This window comes from Zalophus californianus, chromosome 14 (assembly GCF_009762305.2).
Source record: "Zalophus californianus isolate mZalCal1 chromosome 14, mZalCal1.pri.v2, whole genome shotgun sequence".
Taxonomy (NCBI): domain Eukaryota; kingdom Metazoa; phylum Chordata; class Mammalia; order Carnivora; family Otariidae; genus Zalophus; species Zalophus californianus.
This window is the reverse complement of record NC_045608.1, coordinates 45,606,631-45,626,064: the sequence shown is the minus strand read 5'-3', so window position 1 is coordinate 45,626,064 and position 19,434 is coordinate 45,606,631. Positions and strand designations below refer to the sequence as shown.

The following is a 19,434-nucleotide window of genomic DNA, read 5'->3' as shown; positions in this document are numbered from 1 at the left end:
TGCCCCGCACGCCTCTCGCGGAAGAGCGGGGTGGCTCGTGTGTCCCCACGCTAGGGGCTGTGATGGGAGAGTGGAACGCCAGCCGCTGCGCGGTCGGGAGCGGCTCCAGGAGCTGGCGGCCGCCACAGCATTTTTGTTGAGATGCCCTGGAGAAAGCGCAAGCTTTTCTGTCTGGGCAACCTCAAGCCCTTGGTGTGTCTGACTTTAGCACATTTCGGGAAAGCATGTATGAGTGGCCAGTACCACATGGAAAGTTAAAACTAACTGATGAGGGAACGGACACGGATCAGTCTAACGTAGTTTCTGCCTGGTAGCTATTACCTGCAGTTTAGTGATGTGACCGGACAGCACTGGGTGGTGAGGCCATGTAGCAAAACGATGTGTATTTTGCTGAGGTTAAATGGAAAGTTCCTGAGGACCCTGAAATGAGACGGAATCAGAATGACCAGCATTATTTGTTGGAACAACAAGCTTTAAATTAGGTAATTTAATGTTTTAAAAAATAAACTCTTCCTGTGGCTGTTTGTAACGTTCAGAAAGTTACTATGTTTTCTAAAAGAAGCTTTTTAGCACTAGCAGTTCTACAAGTGAAGTTGAAAATAAGCAGAATAGGCTAGAATCACAGTATCTTTTAAACCAGTTCAGTACTTTTCTGTAATATTTATACGATCTGGGAGGAAGACAGGATAGTATTATGAACTTTTAAAAGTTAAGTAGTATTTAAGAAATCATAAATATAAACTGTAAAGAATTTTTCCACTCAGTTCCGATGTTAAGGGATGAATATCAGAGCTTACTCCTTGAAATTGCACTCAACAGGATGTTTCTGTACCATTCTAGCCATGTTATAGGAACTTTGGTTTCTTCAGGGAAGAGGGTTGCGGAATCTTCATTACCTTATTGTAGTAACTATCATTTGCTTCCAAATTTTACTACTTCATTCATAATACTGTTAAAGAAAATGGGTGAAAAATTGCCATTTCTAAGATAACACAGGCATAATTGCTTGTATAAATGTTTAAAATGGAAACAGTTTTGTTATAAATGGAAAGAGCTTGTAATCACTTTGTCATTTAACAGTACATTGAAATAACAGTGTATTTGTGGTCCAAAGAAAAACTGTGAGAACAAAATGATCTAACCTGTTCCTCTAGCTTCTAAGGCTCCACTGTCCAATGCATTTATACAAGTCAGAATCCAAAGAATCAGCCTTGACACCTTTTTCTCCTTTAAATCCTCATATCCAATCTATCACCAAGTCCTTTCAATTTTACTTGCCAAATAGATCCCAAATTAATCCCCTTCTTTCCTTCACCATCAGGTTATTCCAAAATACCACTTTCTCTTACCTAGTCTGCTAGTTTATTTTCCATATCCACCCAACCAACAAACCACCTAAACCTTTCTCTTCATTGGTGTTCAGAAAAAAATTTGAGTATCTATTCTCAATTCATGCATATATCTAAAATTTAAATTGTATACATGTAAAAAAAAAAATAGGGGCACCTGGCTGGCTTAGTCAGTACAGTTAAGTGATTCTTGGTCTTGAGGTTGTGAGTTCAAGCTCCATGTTGGGCGTAGAGCTTACTTAAAAAAAAAAAAAAGATAAATTGTGTACATGTATTGTTGAAAAATGGTATAGAGTCTAATGGTTAAGTCAGGCTCTGGAGACAGACTTCCTGGTTTTGGATCCTGCTGTAATACTTCCTTACCAAGTGACCTTGGACTGACTTTTTAAACTGTCTCTTTTTCTTACCTGTAAAAGGAGGTTAATAGTACCAACCATACAGGGTTATGAAGAATATAAGTTAGTGCGTGTAAACTGCATAGTACACTGTTTAGATATACAGTATGTGCTCAGAAAAAAGCTAGCCCTTATTAGTACTTCTGAGTTCTGAGCTAACTCACAACTTATGAAGACATTTTTTAAAAGGATGAGAAAAAATGGAAATCTAATATTTTTTCCTCCTCCCATCTTAAATTTTACCCACTTTGAGACCACTTCTTTACACTATAGCTACTGTGATCTTTCTGAAAAATAAATCTGATCGTAGCTGCTTACATCCTTCAGTGGCTTATTGTTACTCTGAAGATAGCTCCTTTGAACTGCCTTTACTGCGTCTCCAGGCCTCGCTGACCTTTTAGTGTCTCCTAGGTCTTCACATGCCTTTGCTTCTGTTTGGAATTATGAACCAAAGCTACCCCTGCCCTTTGCCTAGCTATTTACTGATCTTTTTATCTTGTTTTAATAGTCTTTTCTATTAGCTCCTCTTATAGCACTATGTACTTTCCTATCTTGTACTTAGTAGTTTTAATTATTTAATTAATTCTCTCTATCCACTAGACTAAGTTTCTTGAGGTCAAAACCATGTCTTGTTTACCCTTTTTTTTTGGTTTATTTTTTTGTTGTCGTTCACCTTTTTATCTCCAGAAACTAACTCAGTGCCTGCCATAAAGTCAGTACTGTGTGAATCAACGAATAAATTGAGCATCCATTACGGGATTACTATTTTTTATGTAAGTGAAGAAAATCTTTGAATCCATTTAAAATTCTTGGATTCTCCATGTGAGATTTTATGATGGTCACTTTAGCAGTGGAAATGGGGGGCATACTTATAGATATTCTCTCCCAATGGGAGCTTAGGCCCCACATGGTAGAATAAATTATGAGGTCCCAAAGATATGTGAGAAAACTTTATGACTTTGAACAATGCTTCCCAAACTTTTTCAATACTTAGAAAATGAATATTTGTATTACATATTGTAGTAAAAAGATAAGGCTTCTTCCATCTAGAGACAGCAGAAGTTGAAACTCCACCCCCCCCACCCCTCTAGCCCCCCCACCCCCCTCAGCAATGCCCCCTTGAGGGCTGGAATTTTAATGTCTTAGCATACCTGTAACTCACTGGAGGCCCCTGGTTAGGGTGCTCGACTTAAAAATTGTGTGCTGAAATAATTAAAATGGTAAATTTTATATTAGGTACATTTGTACATTTAACCACAATAAGAAAAATTGTGTGGTAGCAGTAAAAACTCAAGGATTCTTAGAACTGTAGAATTTTGGAATTTTAAAATTCTCTAACTCAAATCATTTTAAAACGGAAACCTTTTGTTGATTCTACAATCTGCTTAACTCCTACAGTTGGGTTGCTGAGGGTTGCAGAGGGAAAAATCACATAGCAGGTTATGTGATTTGTTACAGAATATGTTAATATCACTAAAATTACATGGTTTCAAACCTCATGTAAGGCATCAATTAATTCTTAAAATAGCCTTTGTTCAGCTGCTTTTGTTTCCATTGCTGTCTTCCAGACCTTCACTATTTTCCTCAAGGTTCTGTATGGTATTTTCACTCTCAGCAGATACGCTAGCTCCAGGTTAAACAGGACAATTGGGGTCAGCAGGTGTGATCTCCCTGCACTTGCCTGTTCCTTTCTCAACCCTGTGAATTAGGCAATACCATTTTGCAGATAAAAGTGTAACTCGAATCCAGTTGCTTCTCCCCACCTCTTCTGCAGCCGCCCTGGGTCAAGCCACCAGCATCTCAAACCTCTTCTGCAGCAATAGCCTCTTTTTTTTTTTTTTTTTAAGTCAACTATCTTTCTACTTACACTGTTTACCCCTTACTGTGTATTCTCCAACAGCAGTCAGAGTAGTCCTTTAAAACCAAAGTCAGGGGTGCCTGGGTGGCTCAGTTGGTTGTGTGTCTGCTTTCGGCTCAGGTCATGATCTGAGCATCCCTTATGGGATTACTATTTTTTACGTAAGTGAAGAAAATCTTTGAATCCATTTAAAATTCTTAAATTCTCCATGTGAGATTTTAAGATGGTCACTTTAGCCGTGGAAATGGGGGGCATACTTATAGATATTCTCTCCCAATGGGAGCTTTAGGCCCCACATGGTAGAATAAATTATGAGATCCCAAAGATATGTGAGAAAACTTTATGGCTATGAACAATGCCATTGGGGTTGGAGTTCTGGGATCGAGCTGTGTGGGGCTCCCTGCTCAGTGGGGAGTCTGCTTCTCTAACCTTCCCCCCCTGGTCGTGTGCGCTCTCTCTCTCTCATTTTTAAATAAATAAAATCTTAAAAACAACAAAAAAAATGAAGTCAGAACAAGATGCTGCTCTGCTAAACACATTCCAGTATCTTCCCATCACCTTAGAATAAAATCAAACCCTTTTCCATGGAGTCAGGACAAGTGAATCACTATATTATATTGGTGTTATCTCCTGAATAATAGTTTTGAATTAGTGCTTTCCTTTCAATTCCCTTATGCCCTTGTTTAGGCCCTGATATTTCTTACATAGACTATAGCCTCCTTGCTTCCAGTCTTCCTTGCCTGAATGAAGTCTCCACACAGTTGCCAGAAATCTACACCAATATTTCTGTTCCTGACATTTCCTTGCTTAAAACCCTTCAGGGTTTTAGCATTTAGGCTCTCCATTCCTAAATGTGATCAGTATAAAAAATTATTCATGAGGACAGCACAACTCAATTTGGATTAGCTGCGTTTCAAGTGCTCAAAGCCACATGTGACTGGTGATTACTGTACTGGGCAGTATAGGCCTAGCATAGCATAGGTAATGAACAAATGAATGTCAAATGCACACATAAGGTTACATGGTTTATCTGAAGGACCAGGATGGAGCTAGGACTAGAACACAGATAACTGATTCCTAGACTGAGGTTATTTCTGCTGTTTGTGCTGGGCATTTCTCATCTCTTTCCCACTCCCCACATCATCCCATTCCTCTCCTCCCACCCGGCATTAAGGGCCTGCATTCCCAGGCAAAAAATTTAAAAGTGATTAAACCCATGATGATTATTTGCATAATACTGTCCAGTAATATGAACACACAATACTAGTAAACTGGGGTGAACTGTCTACATTCAGAACTATTTTAAGAACAAGACAAAAGGCTGTTTGAGAGATAAGAGGGAAAAGTTTTGAGACAAAAGAAAATTATGTTAACTGTCAGCATTTGTGTCAAGTTGAACACTTGATTTAGTTTTTTAAGTTGTTTACACTAATTACTAAGTGTTGTTTGGGGGTAAGAGTATATATCAGTTGATGATCTTGCCCCAAGTGCCAAAATGTTTTGTTTATCATTTGAATTGATGGTGGCAAGATGCCAGTTAGGTTGAGCAGTTTTATAATTGTTTTAAGAAATGTATTTAACATTCTACAAAGGATGTCAGTATTACAGTTTTTATTTTAGCAGTTTTAAACGGTCATTAATGTAGTTATAACAAACATTAAAGATTATACATTGCTTTCCATTTAGAAAAATTAGCCTTATGTAGTCTGGCCAACTTCCAACTTAGATATAAGAAGCTTTATTTTGATTTTTACTATGGCTACATATACCTTCTTCATTTCTCTTTATGAACTATTAATTTTTTTGTTTGTGTTTTTAAATAACATTCACTTAGCTACTTCACATCAGTAACGGGCAAAGTTTTATTAGATATATAATTTGTCCAATTTAGGAACTATCTCTTTATACTTGATAAAGGTTTCTATACACTACACAATATGCTCTATACTTGGTTAGTTGCCTAGGTTTAAATTGATGGCAGGCTGATCAAGAATGCTAATGATCTGTTACTACAAAATGATTTATTGTGAATGGAAAGGGGCTTCCTTTCTTCCAGGTCAACCATTTTAGATTATAGTGGCTGTTTGGCAATATTTCATACCTATGCATATAGGTCTGTGAAGCCCAGGAGTTTTGTTAGTTAGCCCTTATGTCTTATTTCCTAACACTGGCATTTATAAAAACTTGAGAACTTAACTGCTGTGGAGATGATAAAAGAATTTAAGATTGATCACTAAGACTGTAGAATAGAAAAGTGAATTTTATTTTGAGAATCTTGTAAAACTAATATTTACCTTTTTATCCAGTAAATCTAGTACTATACTTGCATTCTGTATACACATATGTAATGCTACCATGATGGAAGCTGTGGGAACAATATTTATGTACAGTAATGTAAATGGGAAGTATTATGAAGGATTAACTGACAGTTGGACTCTATTAACTAAAGCATTCTTAGTAGGTTCACAAGAGCAAACACGTTTAATATTCATTGCTTTGTCCACTTTTAAAAAAATAATGATTCACGTCTTATATGCTATTTTTTCCATCTGTAAATTGATGAATTTATTCAATCCTGACAAATAGTTGTGACCTTTAATGTACTCATGCCTCACAAATTACAGGTATGTTTTCAAACACACTGGCAGACTTTGTTTCTCAATTTTTCTCTATTCTAACTATGTTTGAGAAAAATAGACTTTGTTTAAAATATTAGCTTTTTGCTTTTCCTAATCCATATGTCTGTCTAAGGTTAAGGAAGCTTTGATAGCTACCTTTCCAAAAATGTTTTACATTCAAAATTTAGTTCTTAGAGGAGACCTTCAGTTTTGGCCAATACTTTGTCAATTTTACTTAAGTTATAGTCAGAAGTATTAGAAATTAAATTATGTTTTAATTCACCTCACACCCTTGATTACTATTTTTGTGGATTATTTAGGATACTAAGACAAATCTAATATGCTTCTTATCTAAAGTGACCATATCCCCTGGCTTACCAGCAATAGGTCTGGTTAATAGCTATTGTTCTGGTTTAATTATTAATAGGGCTCCTGTTTACTCTCAAAAAGTCCTGGTTTGGGTGATAAATCATATGGTCAGGAGCTTTAAGGCATTTGAAGTATAAACTAATAAAGAAGGGAAGATTTAAATGACTCTTTGTAGTCAAGAGTATTTCTTTCACAGCTATGTACAGACCAATCTAAATTATTTTTTAAAGAATATTTTGGTATAGGGACGCCTGGGTGGCTCAGTCGGTTAAGCATCTGCCTTCTGCTCAGGTCATGATCCCAGGGTCCTAGGATCGAGTCCCGCATCGGGCTCCTTGCTCAGCAGGGAGCCTGCTTCTCCCTCTCTCTCCCTCTGCTTGTGCTCTCTCTGTCAAATAAATAAAATCTCAAAAAAAAAATATTTTGGTATAGCCATAAAAGGATTGTACTTTTTGACTTAATTGATACTACTTTGAAATTCCCTATGAGTTGAGAAGTGGTTTGTTTAATACTGATAGGAAATGGATTCAAAACAATTAGCTATAGTAAAATACAAAGTACTTTTCCTACATATCTTCTCTTTGAACCTAAAAATAACTGTTTCATAAAGGTAGAACAGTTACAGTTTTCATCTTTTCACAGAGGTTGAGAAATTAGGTGGTTTGACTAACACTATATGTACAGACTAGTAGGTCAGTTGACCCAAGACTCCAAACCCAGTTTTTTGGCTATAAATTCTGTATCTGTGCTCTTCTCATAGTACAACATGCTATTTTTGAATAATAAAATCTACATAAAGCTTATTCTGTGCTTTTATATTTTTTTAACTTAGAAACTATTTTTGAGAAAGTAACCAAATTAAGTTTCTGAATTTTGATCAGTAATTATTATCTATCAAAAAAATTATTACCTACAGGCTCATTTGCAGTCCTGGTACGTTTTTCTATTTATTTCAGAAAGCTTACACGAGGTTACTAAAAGGACTTTAAAATTTGATAGCAATTTAAGTCTCATAATTTAGGAAAGGAAAATAAATTGGGCTCTCTTACTCAGAGTTGGAGTGAAGCACCTACTATATGGACCAATCTCAGTTCGTTTTGTAGACTTCTTGCTTTAATAATTGTACTTCATAGAAATTATGGCACGTACGTTCTTTAACATGTCTTATAATGGTGGATATTTGAGAGATGAATATAAACTGACTTTTAATGGAGTTAGCAAAAGTGTTCATATTAGCTTTCCCAGCCCTAAGTTTTAGCTTCTTCCATGTTGTAAGTTTAAAATTAAATTGATGGACGGGTCTTGAATTATGTTGTTATCTCAGAAGGGACCAGAGCAGGGAGTGCTCCAAAAAACTGACTATGTTGTATATCAATGATGGCATATAGACATATTCCTGGCCTATAGTTTTATGCAAGTCCTGAGCTGGAGACAGGACCCAAGATTTAAGATTTAAGCTCTAGCCCTATCTTTGATAATTTGCATGTTTCCTAGACAAATTTTATTTCCCCATCCAAAAAATGAGAATACTCATACTTGCTGTGTCCAAAGGGATTATTATAAGAATGAAATAATATATGTGAAATTTCTTTTTTAAAAAAGATTTTATTTATTTATTTGACAGAGAGAGAGCATGAGCAGGGGGGAGGTGCAGAGGGAGAAGCAGACTTCTCGCTGAGCAGGGAGCCTGACATGGGGCTTGATGCCAGGACCCTGATGAGATCATGACCTCAGCCAAAGGCAGATGCTTAACTGACTGTGCCACCCAGGCGCCCCTATGTAAAATTTCTTCAGGAAGACTTCATAGAAGTTTGAAGCAACCTGCCTATTGAGAGCAGAGTGGTAGAAGGCTTTCCAGGCAGAAGGCATGTGCAAAGATTCTGCTATGGGGAATCATTGTGAGTTCTAGAAATTGTAAGTATATAATAATGTATTTGTATAGGTTGACAGTGGGAAATCAGCAGGAGCTCCACCTAATTTGTTGAATGAATTTTAAGTTTTAATAATAATCCTACTGAGCAAGTAATTTAATTCCTCTGTTCCTCAGTTGTTTGTCAGTGATACAAAGATAATACATACCTTGGGTATTTTGCATACAAGATTGTTGACAGGATTGAATGATTATAAATGTATCCAAACAGTATAAGAAACTGGTTAATAGTAGATAGATTTAAGAAGTACAGATAATCAGAGAGGTCTCTTCAATTGCTAAAGTTATGTAATTATAGTGAAATTATTGAATTGCTATGAAAATTGAGACATTTATAATTATAGAAAGGATTAAATTACAACTTAAGTGCTTTTACGTATCTTATTTGATTCACGTAATTAAATAAGTCAAGTAGAATTATTATATTGGTGTTATTTCTGTTATATTCCAAGGGACTTTAAAAATCATCTAGCCCAACTACAAAACTGTATAGAAAGGAGAAACTAATTTCTTCATGTATTTTAGAAATTTGTGGTTTTAAGAAATTATTTACCTAACAGAGATTTATGATCTACTCAGCTTCAGGTGCAAGAAAGGGGGTGTTGGCATCAAGTTGACTGTGATCTGATATAATTTAGTGAAGATCTGAGTATATTTGATAACTCCTTCTGAAAATAGTATCTCTTCGTAATCATCTTTGTTCAACAGTATGTGTCCTTACTTTTTTTTATTTCTATGCCCTTTTCAGTCCAATTTTTCTATTTCACCCTTATGAATTCATTAGCTAATTTAACCACTGAGAGAGTTATTTTTAAAAACTCAGATATTGGTTTTAACAGAATTCAAGTTAAATGAAAAGATGATATGCTTTTAACTAGATTTATTTATACCTATTTCTTCTTCATTTTCTCTAAACTAAGTTTTTATAATTATGCAACAAATATGATATTTACTTAAGTAAAACACATAACTGGCTATTTCAGTTTTCTGTTTTTAATCTATTTGACTAGAGCCTTCCTCTAATGTATTCTTCTGAGCCATGCTCCAAGATCACGTAAAGGTTATAATGAATTAGTTCTTGTAACCAGACCCTTTTGGACATAGTCCAACACAAACTTGTACTATTCAAAATTCTGTGTTTCGTTATAATGAGAAGTGTTGTTACTTGAGGGTCCAATGTAGTCAATCTATTTTTACTATAATTTTAGCAATGTAAACTAAACAATAAAGCCTTTGGATCAATACTGGACATAAAACTACTTACAGAGTACATACTAATTGTTCATTTGGTGCTCTCTGGTCCTTTAAAACTTGGTAGCCAAATTCAGGAAATGAAATGTAGTTTATTAGAAAATACCTTTCTCACAAAAGATCAAGTTTCAATGCATCTCAGGTTTTGTGGGAATGGATCAAATACATCAGGCAAAAATAGGCTAAAGTTCCTCACTTGCCATTTGAAATTGCTTTACTCATTTCTCAGAAAATCCATTTTAGTTGCATAATGTATTAGTTAAAATTATATTGCTCAATTAAGGAAAAAGCAGTTTGATCCTATTTGTCCTATAATAGTGTGGTACTGGATACCTCTTGGATCCTGCTTGCTTTAGCAATTCCAATGGCAACTGGATTCATGAAGGTGAAACCTGACAGCCCTTCACCTGGCGCTTCTCTGAGGCCTTTGGAAACAAGCACCCCCTGAAAGTGTGAGGAAATTAGCAACCTATGAGGCAACCCTTAACTGACAGAAGTCAGAACTGGTGGATAAATGCTTCTCTCTCATCTTGTGGCGGACAAGCCTGAGGCAGCTTCATGGCCCCTAAGGGTCCTGGGATTGAGGCCCATTTGCCTGTATTGAAGGAACACTCCAAGAAGCACTGTGGTTTTGGCTTTCTCTCCCTCCCCATTTTCTTCTAATTTCCAGCTCTTATTCCCAGGATGATTTCTCAAATAGAGAATTTGCATATAATCTGGAGGACTCAGGCTCTGTTTTCCATGGAGAACCCAAACTAAGAGATAAAGGTTAAACATCAGATTTCCATTTCAGGGGTGCCTGGTTGCCTTGGTTGGTAAAGCATGTGACTCTTGATCTCAGGGTTGTGAGTTCAAGCCCCATGTTGGATGTAGAGTCTACTTAAAAAAAAAAAATTTCCATTTCATTACTTTTTATTTTTAAATATTTATTTATTTTAGAGAGAGACAGAGTGCAGGCAAGGGGGAGGCACACACAGAGAGAGAGAGATTGAATCTCAAGCAGACTCCCCAGGGAGCATGGAGCCCAAGGTGGCGCTCAGTCTCTGGACCCTGATATTATGACCTGAGTTGAAATCAAGAGTTGGACGCTTAACCAACTGAGCCTGCCAGGCGCCCCATCCATTTCACTATTTTTAAGTTATTAATAGAAAATTTAACTTTTGGGTGTACCTTCTGGCTCAGTTGGTAAAGCATGTGACTCTTGATCTTGGGGTTGTGAATTCGAGCCCCATGTTAGGCATAGAAATTACTTAAAAAAAAAAATTTAACTTTTGAAAGTTTGCATGTGTGGATGGGACAGTGAGATTAATTGTATGCAGTAATTTTTAAGGATGTTAATATGACCCAAGACTGAACTTGTGCATTTGAGGCTATTTTTCTGATCTTTTGATTTGAAGGAACTTACACACTCTTGCTCAGTCTCCTATAGGCAAGAAAATCTTTTCTTGCCACTTTTCAAACTGTTTTGGACATTAGAATAATCTGGAAAATATGTAAATATGTAGATTCATTGGATCTACCCACCAGAGATTCTAAAGTGATATGTCTAGAAAGGAGCTTAGCAATCTGCATTTTTAATAAGCATCCTCCAGGTGAGTCAGATGGTCCACAGACTACACTTTGAGAAGCACTGATACGTTATTACGGTGATAATGCCGCTGAGGATAATCTGTGACTATGAAATAAATGAAAGCCAGTTTACTCCACCGGGACTGAATCAGTATCAGGATAACATTAATCACATGTTCTAATAAACTGAGCTAATAAAGCATAGACTGGGCGGTCAGATTAAAAATATAACCCAATTTTAATTTCAGAGTCGCTGTGCTATTCCTCTGTAGAAATTGGATTTGGTATTACTTACTTGGCTTTAACATTAGTATAAACATGTGGTTTGTTATGGTACCAATGAACTGCTGAGAATTTAATTTATGCTAGATGTGTTTAATTTACACTTATTGATCGAAATAGCACAACACGCCATTCATCTCAAAGATGTAAACACTCACATCTTAACAAGTAAAGCTGTGGGAAAAGAGACTGATATTGTCATGCTGGAATGGACGGAACGGCTTTTCTTGCTGAATGTCCTGTAGCCAGGTCCCAGTGGTTAGTTCGATATTATAGTTAAAAAATAGTATACTTGGGCGGGCGCCTGGGTGGCTCAGTTGGTTGGGCGACTGCCTTCGGCTCAGGTCATGATCCTGGAGTCCTGGGATCGAGTCCCACATCGGGCTCCCTGCTCAGCAGGGGGTCTGCCTCTCCCTCTGACCCTCTTCCCTCTCATGCTCTCTGTCTCTCATTCTCTCTCTCACAAATAAATAAATAAAATCTTTAAAAAAAAAAAAAAATAGTATACTTACTCCTGAACAACATGTTTGTTTTAAATTTTGTTAAACAATTGCTCGGAAAGTGACTAGGGCAGAATTTAACAGCTCACTAAAATGCTATGTAGATGGTATTTACCATTCAGTAATTATTATATTATTATTTTTTTTTAAAGATTTTATTTATTTATTTGAGAGAGAATGAGAGATGAGAGCACGAGAGGGAAGAGGGTCAGAGGGAGAAGCAGACTCCCTGCTAAGCAGGGAGCCCGATGCGGGACTCGATCCCGGGACTCCAGGATCATGACCTGAGCCGAAGGCAGTCGCTTAACCAACTGAGCCACCCAGGCGCCCAGTAATTATTATATTATTGAAAATTGGTTACGATATTAATATTTTTAGAGATGTGACTGATTTTACCATCTACTTCCAGTTAGGAGACCTTGCCCTCCAAATTTAGACCTGTATATGGTAAATGTAAATTTTTAAATAAAGATCTACATCACAGAATTCTATAATACTGTTCCATGTCCATATATGTTGTATTGCAAGCTACATAAAGTTACTGATATTGTATTTCTTAATGTTTCCAGATTCGTTTAGAAATTCATTAGATTTAAAATGTTTTCACGTTGGAGGGAAGTGTTAACTCCTAATCTAAATCATCTAAATCACTGTAGTAACGATAGGCAAAGAACCTTCAAGGGAATAGACTTAAGATAGAACTTTGAAACTAAAAATTTGCCATGCAAGTTATATTTTCACTTTGTCAGTAATACATAACTTCTAAGGCAATAGTTTTCTGAATACTTTTAAGTCTGTATGTCTTTAAGGATGAGCTATAACATTTTCTATTTCCTAGTTAGTCTTTGATCCATAGTGGTTGTTAGTGCCGATTTATCCAAATTAGCTATTTTATAAAGAAATTTAAAAAAATTCTTTTCTTTTTTTTTCAAGTAAGCTCTATGCCCAATGTGGGGCTTGAACTCACGACCCCAAGATTAAGAGTTGCATTTTCTACCGACTGAGCCAGCCAGGTGCCCCTATAAAGAAATATTTTGAAAATATATTTTAAATTTATATTACTCCCTGCCTTCTTTTCAATTGTTTATAGTAATATCCACTCTAAATGCATGAAAATAAATATGCAAATTGAATACTAACTTAATGAGTAATCAAATAAAGCTAAATTGTTTATCTAATAAAATAGTTTTAATAAGAATATTATATAATTAGTGGACTACATTGGTGAAGTGATATTGTTGTCTTTAGGTATACCATCTACATACAAGCTTTTCACTTTAAGAAAAAAACAATTTGGGGCTCCTAGCTGGCACAGTCACTAAGCATCTGATTCTTGATTTTGTCTCAGGTCGTGATCTTGGGGCCCTGATCTCAGGGTCATGAGATCGAGCCCCGTGTTTGGCTCCATGCTCAGCAGGGAGTCTGCGTGGTATTCTTTCCTTCTACCCCTTCCCACTGCTCATGCTTGTGTGCACACACTCTCTTTCTCTCAAATAAATAAATAAATCTTTTAAAAAAATCTCTCAGGAAATTAAAGTTGATTGCAAGAGCTTTGTGTTATAAGTGGATCTATTTGTTGTTTCTAATATCAATTCATAATCTATTTCCTGCTTGTTATTTACACACTGGAAGATGGGTCATCAACCCAACTTCATTTATTTATTTATCTTTAAGGGTTTTTGTTTTTGTTTTTTAGTAATCTCTACACCCAGCATGGGGCTTGAACTCATGACCCCTAAGATCAAGAGTTACATGCTCTTCCACCTGAGCCAACCAGGTACCCCCTTGACCCAACTTTAGGTAGGCAAGCTCTTAGAATGCTTTGTCACACTTCTGAACTCCCTTTTGACCCATGATATAACATTTCATAATATCTCACATGTGAACTTTGCTCATTGGTTTCATCTCATAATCAATTTATCATTTATTTAGTATTACTTTTAGAAAATGTTAAATCCTATTCCATCTTACTTCTTACACCCAACACATTTTGGACTCAATCTCTCTATCATTATTTATTACCAAGAGAATGAAATATAATTTAATATTGGCCTACAATAAATTTAATTTGGAAGGTAATCTTTTGGAGGAGCAAACATATTCTAGAGCCCTGAAGAAATAATTCAATTAATACTAGAAAGAGCACAAGCCTTAGAGCATATAAAAATCTTTGGCCAACTAATCTGATGTCATATAAAATAATAGATACAGGGGCGCCTGGGTGGCTCAGTTGTTAAGCGTCTGCCTTTAGCTCAGGTCATGATCCCAGGGTCCTGGGATCGAGCCCCACGTTTGGCTCCCTGCTTGGTGGGGGAGTCTGCTTCTCCCTCTCCCACTCCCCCTGCTTGTGTTCCTCCTCTCGCTGTCCCTCTCTCTGTCAAATAAATAAATAAAATCTTAAAAAAAAATAATAGATACAAATAGATATGAAATGTTTTTGAAAAACCTAGATATGAGGCATAAGTAAGGTATAATTTGTACTATCCATGCTACATTTCCTTCCTTTGGTACAGATGATTGAAATTTGAAATTTTAGGGGTTCCTGGCTAGCTCAGTCAATAGAGCATGCAACTCTTGATTTCAAGGTTGTGAGTTCAAGCCCCACATTGGGTGAGGAGCCTACTTTAAAAAAAAAAGAGACTCTCCTTTACCTAAAGAACCTATCTGCATAATAAGGCAACCTTTATTTTTCCAAACACCCCCTTTCACCTTCTTGCTAATGGTCTTCCTCCCCTTTGTTTTTTTCTTTAATTTTTTATTGTTATGTTAATCACCATACATTACATCATTAGTTTTTGATGTAGTGTTCCATGATTCATTGTTTGTGTATAACACCCAGTGCTCCATGCAGAACGTGCCCTCCTTGATACCCATCACCGGGCTAACCCATCCCCCCACAACCCTCCCCTCTAGAACCCTCAGTTTGTTTTTCAGAGTCCATCATCTCTCATGGTTCGTCTCCCCCTCCGATTTCCCCCCTTCATTCTTCCCCTCCTGCTATCTTCTTCTTTTTCTTAACATATATTGCATTATTTGTTTCAGAGGTACAGATCTGTGATTCAACCGTCTTGCACAATTCACAGTGCTCCCCATAGCACATACCCTCCCCAATGTCTATCACCCAGCCACCCCATCCCTCCCACCCCACCCTCTTCCTCCCCTTTGTATCATCAGACCCTACCCCTCTCCTTGCTCATATAAGCTTCATGTTGCCTCATTGTCTTTGGAATTTCATGTCCATATGGATTCCCTGAAGGACTATTAAGTTTGATTTTCCCCTGTTAATCTGTCTCATGTCAATCTGATTCTGAGTCCAGCTAGAAGGACCACAGGGCAGTAGAAGGCCTTTCTCCTTGACACCTTCCAAGGGTGCTAATTTAGTTTTTATCTCTCTGGCAGAAATAAAATGTATATTCCAAGCTAAGTTTTGACATCTCTTACTTAAGCCATTTGTTGAAATTTATGATACAATCTTTTAAAGAAGTGGGAAGGATATTGACATTTGTTGCACCTATCGTGTTCTAGTGACTATGCTAGGTGTTTTAGGCACAGTATCTCCTTTAATCCTCCCTAAAACTGAGAGAATGGTATGAGCTTCCTTAACTTACAGATGGAGGAAAGAGAATTCAGAGTTAAATAATTCCCAAGGGTAAACTAGTTTGTAACAGCCAGTATTCAAATCCATCTTAGTTTGACTCAAAAGCTCATATGTTTTCCAGTATACTACCTTTTCTCTTGATTGTAAAAATGAGAAACAAATGAAGTGATTATTTTTTAAAGTCCACTTGGATTGAGCTAAATTTACAAAGTTAAGAAGTATCCCTCAGGTAGAAGTTTACCTGTGAAAAAATAAGGGGATTAGGAGAATTAACATTTAGTTCTAGGAATCAGAATTGGAATTTTTGAGCCTTTGGTTCTCAAGCTTTCTGTGGTCCCATCTCTTTGGAATTCCTCAAGTTAAAAACATTTAAAACATTTTTTGAGAACTTGTGTGCAAAGCACTGTATTAAGAAACTTACCCCTTAGAAAGCAGGTTCTATTACCTCTAAAATGGGTTTTAAATCCTGCAGTTCTGGTCTTTATAACCTTATTGAAACTTTCCTGCCAATTCTAACCAGATTTTTTATTTTATTTTATTTATTTTTTGGATTTTATTATTTATTTGAGAGAGAGTGAGAGCCAGAGAGATCACAGAGGGAGAGGGAGAGGAAGAAGCCGACTCGCTGCTGAGCAGAGAGCCCAATTCGGTGATCCATCCCAGGGCCCTGAGATCATGACCTGAGCCAAAGGCAGACACTTAACCAACTGAGCCACCCAGGCGCCCCTCTAACCAAATTTTAGAAGTACTAACTTCTTAGGCAAATCCTAAACTATATCCATGTAAGAGTGCCTAAAACAATACACACATACATACACACACACATACATATATATAAATATGTATATATGTATATGCACATATGTACTAAGAAAATAAACATTTTTATTGTTTATGAGCCAGCAGAGACTCATAACATAACATAATTTTACCTTTTTACAATTCTTTTAGAAAATGTAGATTAGATTTCATGTAATATTCAGATGATTCAATGTAGGATAGTGAAAAATACTAGTCTGGGCTGGTATTCAGGAAACTGGGATGTTCTGGCCCCAGCTCTACCTTTAGATTGAATAATAGTGATTTAACCACATTTTGGGGCTTTTTATCCAACTGAAAAATGAGGAGTCGGATGCATTAGTTATTTATTTTCAAGTAGGCTCCCGGCCCAGGGAGGAGCCCAACGCAGGGCTTGAACTCATGACCCTAAGATCAAGACCTGAGCTGAGATCAAGAGTCAAGATGCTTAACCAAGCCACCCAGGTGCCCCTGCATTAGTTATTCTTTAAGAGTTCTTCAGGTTTAAAAATTTCATGCTTCTAAGTGCTTTTTGTAGGAAACATATGAAGACTTCAGGAAGGAAAGAGGTTGCAGTTGTTAAGAAAGCTAGCATTGTTGACAGTAAGAGTCATTATGTGAAACTGAGTGGCTAGGAATAAGGACAAAGGAATGCATCCCCAACTTAAAGAATAAAGAGATTTTTAGATGAGTAGAATACTTTTTGACCCGAGCCCTGAGATAATGTAGGGCTATATAAAATATACACACATACACTTACAGCTCCCTAATTTGATTTATAAATCCACATGTCCTTAATTTTAACAAAACATCACAATGCATCAGTATTTTAAAGAGGTCAATTTATGGGAAATACGTAAAGGTCATATTTAATAGGACTTTCATATATTTGAAACTGAAAATTCTATTATATGAAAGCTGTAGAATCCTTTCCAAAGTGAGTTAGGCTTGAAATTTTACCCATATATATTTTACCATATATATTTCATATATATAGGTTTCCTCAAAACCATAAACATAAAAAATACTTACTTAAATAAATTGGAATCCCCATTTAAGTTTATCTTTAAACAATAAGCCCTGTATTTTAAACACAGTATAGTTTAAAAATTTTAAATTAATATGTATAACATACTTACCAGAAACACTAAAAGTATATTCTAATGACATGTATCTATAACTTGCCTGAAAACTAATTGAAAAGAGAAGCATTCAACCGATGAAAAATTTTGATCCATATTCCCCCCTAAAATAGTCAGAATACAGTTTATGCTGAATAAAATTAATTTCAGTTTGCTGAATCAGCATATTCCTTATGCAGATTCAACATTACATAGCTTTTTAGAAGTTTAGCTGAATTTTCAGAAATTTTGCCTCGGAGTAGGACTGAAAAGCATCCAAACCTTCCCTGCAAAAAAATATCTCATCTGAACATTATTTCTCACTTAAAAAACAATTCTTTAATAACATCCTAAAGAAACTCTTAGAGCCTTTGAGTTTGAACATCATGACAAAGTGAGGACCCTAGGGACAATGAAAAAGATGCATCAGTCTTGCTCAGTTTAAGACAAAGTCATATTAAAATGACCTACAAATAGCTCTTGACAGGAAAGTATTCAGTATAATTCTGTTTTAAAAAGTTATTTTAAATCCCAGATAAATACATATGTCAGCTGCTATGTTAATTGAATGCCCAGAAGATATGTGCATTCAAATCAATCCAATATTAATAACTAAGGGGGTAGTTTGGTAACCAAAATAAATATAAAGGGATTGGTAACTTTGATTTTAAATGACACAAACTACTTAAAATAAATTAATTGCATCAGTGAAAGAGAGGGGTAAAAGAATTATTTTAAAAATATAATATAAAGGAAGATCCAAATAGTCTTTAACTTAAAAAGTTTTTCAGACCTAATAGGCATGACAAAACCTGTCTTCATTCCTTTCTATTCAGCTCAGCAAGTACTTTTGAGCTCCAATAGTTAATCAGTTACCAGATTCCACAATCTTTGTTTTTCACACTCCTCAATTCTTACTGTGAATTGTTCCTGTAATGTACTTAGGATCTCCAGGCAGGCCAACACTATTTTTTTTATGCCTTAAAAAGGCAATTATTATCATATCCACAATTAGATTTACCATATGAAATTGTTACCATATAGCAACAGCCTATAAAACATAATAGTATGTTATCAAAGAAGTAGATGGCTTAAGATGAATCATTAATAAGTGAAATATATTTAGCAAAATTATTCAACCCAGCTTTCTTCATGACTATAGCCATGCCCAACTTAAAAAAAGTGTAGCAAAAGTATAAGGTATTGTATACCAAATAATCTTTATCTAAAAAAATCGGTGAACTTATGTGTAAGTATTATAAAACAGTATCTAACCAACTTTACAGAAAAGGTATAATCCAGGTATTATCATGTTAAAAATAGATATCTGTTTAAATATCATTTCTTAATTTAACTTTCCAAAAGTGCATAGAAAATTGAGGAATATAAAAAACATATTAACTTACCCTTCAATTTATTTAGAAAACCTCTGTTCTGGGTCAAAAGCGCAAGGTGTTTCACTTCTGACTTCTGAAGCTACGAACTTAAACGGTAAATCAGAGGAAGCCACCTCTCTGGACCATGCTAGAGTTTGCTAGACACTACTGCTATGTAGAAGAGTCCTGCTGCATCTAAGCTATATACAGTGTGCAATGGATAACCTAATATGCTTTTCATTTAACTGGCTGGGCAGGTTTCTACCGTCTGTGGAACATGGAATCAAACCAGAATATGTTGGCATAACAGGCCAGTCAAACCGGTTCTTCTGTAGATCCAGAACCTGTCCAACCAGTCTGCATCAAAGGCTAGCCCAACAAGCTGCAGCGGCTCAGCTCTAAGCTTGTATGGGTGAGTTA

At 36.1% G+C, this 19,434-nt stretch overlaps 1 protein-coding gene across 2 annotated transcripts in view; it reads right to left on the bottom strand.

Moving 5' to 3' along the window:
* The window catches only part of RBBP8 (RB binding protein 8, endonuclease), a 109,085-nt gene extending 89,906 nt beyond the window's left edge, over nucleotides 1-19,179 (bottom strand). For both annotated transcript variants that reach the window (XM_027576634.2, XM_027576636.2), the window contains exons 1-2: nucleotides 19,045-19,179; nucleotides 322-420 (exon numbers count right to left, since the gene is read on the bottom strand). The gene's annotated coding sequence lies outside the window, so the exon portion shown is untranslated. The remainder of the gene's footprint in view (nucleotides 1-321; nucleotides 421-19,044) is intronic.
* Between the last annotated feature and the right edge of the window lie 255 nt (nucleotides 19,180-19,434).